The sequence below is a fragment of the Hydra vulgaris genome, chromosome 14 (genome assembly GCF_038396675.1).
Source record: "Hydra vulgaris chromosome 14, alternate assembly HydraT2T_AEP".
Lineage (NCBI taxonomy): Eukaryota > Metazoa > Cnidaria > Hydrozoa > Anthoathecata > Hydridae > Hydra > Hydra vulgaris.
This window is the reverse complement of record NC_088933.1, coordinates 32,402,905-32,409,221: the sequence shown is the minus strand read 5'-3', so window position 1 is coordinate 32,409,221 and position 6,317 is coordinate 32,402,905.

Here is a 6,317-nt window from a genome sequence, read left to right as displayed (position 1 = left end):
TTTTATTAAATATTAAACTAGAAAAGATGCTTGATTTAATGGTAAAACTTTTGTTTTTTTCTTAACTTCCTATAACTTATGATTCCTTATCGCAGTTACACATTTTCTTAACGTTTTCACCTCAAATGAATTTACATTTTTAATCATGTTTCTTTTATTAAATATAATGACATTAAAAATTGTTTTAAGCACGATATAACTATATAGTTAAATGATAATAATATCTTTCTCTATACGAATCTGCAAATATTTTCAATAGAATCAAATAGATTCAAGTGCAAAGTGTCTGACTCCTCCTGATCAACCTATTCCATTAACTTCAAAGGATTCTATTCCTGTATGTTCTAAAAAAAGTAAAAAAAATAAAAATGCTTCAAAAGATGATGATTGGGAGTGCGGTGTTTGTAAAAAAAGTTACAACAGTGATGTAAAAAAAAAAATGGAAAAAAATGGGTGCAGTGTTCCTATTGTTTAGTACCTTATCATGAGAGTTGTCAAACATATGAGGACATTGGTGAAGTATTTATGTGTGATACATGTTGTCAACAAGAATGTGATTTAGAAAAATAAGTTAATCAGATATAAGTATGGTTAATATTATAGTTATTATATTAAGAGTTTTTTGTAGGTCTGTTATTTTATTTTCTAAGCTACCTATGTTAAAAGTATATTTTTTTTATATATAAATATAAAGTAATGAAAGTATTATTATAATTTTGTTAACTTATAAGCCTGACTATATTTATATTTTATGAACTTAAAGTCCGATTGAATAGTTATGAATTCAAAACAAGTGTTGATATTTTTTGTTATATTATACCAGATGTTATACTTAATTAATAAAGAAAAATTTAAGTATTATTGTGTATTCACGAAATTACCTAACCACTATCACGAAATTAAATATCATATCACAAAATTACCTAACTTTTCTCAATGACATTTGAGCTTTTATAAAAACTTATCAAAGGACTTAAAATCCCAAAACTGCATAGATTCTAGTAACTTTACTCTATGTACATCAAACAATTATAGTAATTAAGTAAAATTACTGAAATTGACTTTGTAATTACACATCTAGTTAATTTATCACGAACATACCTTCCTTTAGCCTATATAGTAAAAACTTAGTATAACAATTTAACATTAGGATCATGAGGTACAGATTTCTATATAATTTTAAAGAATATATGATATTAATTTAAAAAAATTAATATCATATATACTTTAAAAAGTATACAGGGTGTTAACCCAATGTCAATGAGTATACTTCCGAATTCCCAATTGGTTTAAAATTACCAAACATATTAGAAAATAAACAATAAATATTCCCAATATTGCAAAAATTGCAAAAATTGCACTATTGCAATAAAGTATAAAATATTTTCCTGGCTAACACCCTGATATATATATCATATAAATTCTAATATAATTTATTGTTGAAATTTAATCTTATACATAAATGTCACCAAGAGAACATTTTCCTCATATCCAGATTTATTATACTTCAAAAAACTATTTTCAGCTCTAGTCCGCCCTCACTTAGAATACTGTGGATCAATTTGTAACACTGGACTTCTCAAAGACAAATGGCAAATAGAAATTGTATTAAGAAGAGCTTGGAAAAGAATCAAAGGATTGTATAATACTAAGTATAAACAAAGATTGTTTGCGCTTAATATGACAACTAACATAAAGGCTACTTCAAGCAGATCTAATTAACGTCTATAGACAGTGCAATAACCCAATTTATTATTCATGGTCATGTATATTAACTAAAAAAAAAAGTTTATATGTAGACTTAATCCTCTCAATTAAGTCTACATATAAACTTTTTTTCTTTAAAAATAACTAATAAAAAGAACTCTCTTCCAAATGACACTGTAACCAGGTTATTTCTAAAAATGTTTTAGCGGCTTCTAAAAAATTATCTAATAAATAAATGGCTTCTCTAAGACTAATCTGGATTATGCATTCTATTAGTTAAAAAAACTCTATAGCTGTAGAACATTATACCCAGTGAAAAATAAAACCGCGTCCCACATGGTTTCCGCGTGGGTTCCGTGTGGGATTTATGGGATTTATGTGGGACGGATTTTCCCATGTGGTATCCGTATGGAAATTTGTCACCTTAAACCCATGTGGGTAATCCCACATGGGTTACATGTGGGAACCATATGGTATTTACACACATGGGAAATCCCACGTGGGTTTCCTGTGGGATTTGCATGGGAATTAATTTAAAAGCTGGAAACTAAAAAAAAACTAAAAAAAAATTTTTTAAATCGACATTGCATTGCGTTACGTTTATTTTGTGAGAAATTATTTTATATTAATAAAGAGAATGGCAAGCAAGTATGTAAGTACCGCGAATAATTTTTATCTTTCCTTATAGAAATAAGATTAAGATTTGTGCAAATAGACGTATTATTAGGATAATATTATAGTTATTTGAATATAGATCTTGAGTAAATTATTTGCAAACAATTAACTGATGCAAGTTGAAATGTTGTCAAAAACCAATCTTGCATGCATGGGACACTGCAGTGTCCCACAAAGAAATGCAGGTTTGAAAGTCAAAGAATTCCTAATTTTCTCTATTAAAAAAGAAAAAAATAGGATGGGTTTCTGTAACTTTTTTTATGCTCCAAAACTTTTAACTTTAGATATAATAAGGTCCTTAAGACTTAAGAGACTTACGAACTACATTGAGAAACAAAAACAGGATGTTTACAGAAACTTTTCAATTTTTAATCTGGAGTACCACAGTGTTATTGATAATAAAGCTTCTGGATCCAGTTTTCAAAGTAATATGATCTAAGTAATGTTTAAATAAAATAATATGCTTTAAAATGCATATAGTTATAGATATAACTCCTGATAGTTAATTATATGTATAACTATTTATACATATAATTTGTTATAAAAACTTATTTTTTAAGGTTATGCTTGAATAAATTAGTACCAATTAATTCAAATTCAAGATTTAGTTAAAGTTCAAGTTAATGTTTTTATTTATTCATTGTTTTTGTTAATTTTATATTTATTTGTTCAAATTTATCAGTTAGTACTATATTTTACTACAGTAAGAATGTTTATCATTGTTGAACGTGATTTTATGTTGTTATTGATGTTAAATTTATTACGTTTCAATAACTCAGATTGAATCTTAACTGAATTATTGAAAGCTTTGTAGGGGTTTGTTGTATATCAAATGGTGTTGTAAATAAAGTAAAAGTAATATATATATATATATATATATATATATATATATATATATATATATATATATATATATATATATATATATATATATATATAAATATAACATTAAAACAATAAAATTGATACAAAATTTCACTTTAAAACGAATACCATTAACATTGTGATGATAATAGCATTAGGAAACTAGTATTTATGTATTATTATTATACTATAAATAAATAGTTTTTTAATTCATTTTATAAAATGGAGACTGACAACTGATAATTAATGGAAATAAATACAAATTATAAAAATCATGTATTATTACTAAATACTATATTAATGCTAGTCTACAAAGTTAAAATCAATTTAGAGCATTGTTATTAGTTCTTTTGCGATTCGCACTTCCAATTCTGTCTCTCAAATTTGTAAAATAGGTGGTCAAAGCTTGCTCAATAGGTAGGTTCTCAGCATAACAATGCTTTTTTCTTACACTTTCTAAAGAGAAATATGGCAAATTGATTACTTATTTTACTTAAATTGTAGGGTCATCTATGCATAATGATATCAGATGATGACCCGGTTTGTTGAACAACTTCACCCTTTATCAAACTCAGTCAATTTTTTGCCATTTCCCATTGAAAATGATGTCAGTTTTTGTTATCGTATTATGATGGTATATCTGAATTTTTAATATAATATAAAAAATGCATATACCATCAATTTTTTTCTGGTTCAGTTATACATTTATTCTCAACAGTACTAAAAGTAAAAAAAAAAATGCGTAAATTGTTCTTTCAGATAAGCAAGCTAATTTCTGAATTTAAATTGTTTTTCCTATGATCCTCTACAGTTTTAAGCAACAAAAGCAAGAAGTTTTTAGACCACATTGTTGGTGTAAATACCTCTAAAACCTGCTCATAGCTAGCATAAATTGTTTTACTTTTTTTTAAAATAAAATGTTTTACTTTTTTTTTTAATTCAATTTTTTAATTGACATTATTTTGGTCTCAACATCTCCTCCCCATTGTCAATTATTGTTAAACTCACACTGCCCCTCTATCTACTGGCATCATTTATGGATGATCCCATAGCCTAAATACTATATATATATATATATATATATATATATATATATATATATATATATATATATATATATATATATATATATATATATATATATATATATATATATATATATATATGTATATATATATATATATATATTATTTTTACTTTATTTACAACACCATTTGAGATACAACAAACCCTTACAAAGCTTACAATAATTCAGTTAAAATTCAATCTGAGTTATTGAAACGTAATAAATTTAACATCAATAGAAAAGTAAAGCTGTCATCATTTAAAATGTAAAGGGTGTTGTCAAAATATGTTGATAGTAAAATTAAGTTACTAATAAAATCACGTTCAACAATGATAAATATTCTTACTGTAGTAAGAATTAGTACTAGTTAAAAAATTTGAACAAATAAATATAAAATAATGAAAAAACAATGAACAAATAACTTGAACTTGAACTAAATCTTGAATTTGAATTAATTGGTTCTAATTTGTTCAAGCATAACCTTAAAAAATAAGTTTATATAATAAATTTTATGTATAACTAGTTATACATATAGTTAACTATCAGGAGTTATATGTATAACTGCATGCATTTTAAAGCATTTTATTTAATTTATATATTACTTTAGATCATATTACTTTGAATACTGGACCCAAAGACTTTATTTCCAATTACACTGTGGTACTCCAGATTAAAAATTTAAAAGTTTCAGTAAATATCCTGTTTTTGTTCCTCAATGTACTTCGTTAGTCCCTTAAGTTTTATGAACCTTATTATATATAAAGTTAAAAGTTTTGGAGCCTAAAAAAAGTTACAGAAACCTCCTTATCTCCTCCCTATTTTTTTTTTTTTTTTTTTAATAAAGAAAATTTGACTTTCAAACCTGCATTTCTTTGTGGGACACTGCAGTGTCCCATGCATGCATGCTTGGTTTTTGACAACATTAGAACTTGCATCAGTTAATTGTTTGCAGATAATATACTCAAGAACTATATTCAAATATCATATGAACATGTTAGAGAATGTTCATATGATATTTGAACATCACAAATTTAATAATATTGTTGTGATATGTTATATAAATAATTCCATAATAGATTATGATATGAAAATAAGATAGGATATGAAGGCAATGGTCAAAGAATAAATTTACTTATAGAAATTTAGATGTTTGTTTATTAGTTTCAGAATATTATATTATGTGTGACTGCGGCCTTCTATAATAACAGGCCTTGACATCGCGCAACAAAGTTGTTAAACTGAAGGCCAATTCCTAATACTGTGTTAACATTTTCATCTTTTAACATTAGATGAAAGTTTGTGTTCGCGCTTTTTTAATAAATCTTTAAAATGTGATTGGTTTATAAATTAGATAGCCCAACATCAAGACAATAACGTTGTTATTGTCTTGATGTTGATGTAAGGTTCAAGGCGTTAACTTTGTAAGGTAATAATATTGTCAAACTAACGATAAGTTTTTTTAATAATTAAAATGCCTTAAAAATGCCTTTAAAATGCTGTGTATCTCTTTGCAAGTCGAACTATCTCAACTACAACAAAAATATCAATTTATACAACTACAATATCAATTACAACTACAACAAAAATATCAATACTCAACTACGACAAAAATATTAATTTATAAATTCCCGAAGAATCTAGAGGAGAGAAAAAGATGTAGTGAAGCTATCCCAAGAACTGGTTTTATTGTTACAGACTATACAGCATTATGTCAACTGCATTGGCCAAATGAAGTACCTTTTGAAAGCAAATATGGGAAGCAACGACCTTTAAACCCACCATCTGTTTTTAAAATATTCCGCCTAGTTGTTTAGCCACACCAGCAAGTAAAGTTAGAAAAAATGTAACTTCAAGCGGTTTTCGAAGCATTTTACCAGATGAGTTAAATGATTTTCTAAAAGAGGATGAAATTATATTTGACGATATTCAATCTTTGTTAAGTGATAATAACGATGTTATTGTTTTCCAGCTTAATAAAAAAAGTTTACACATACAATCAAAAATG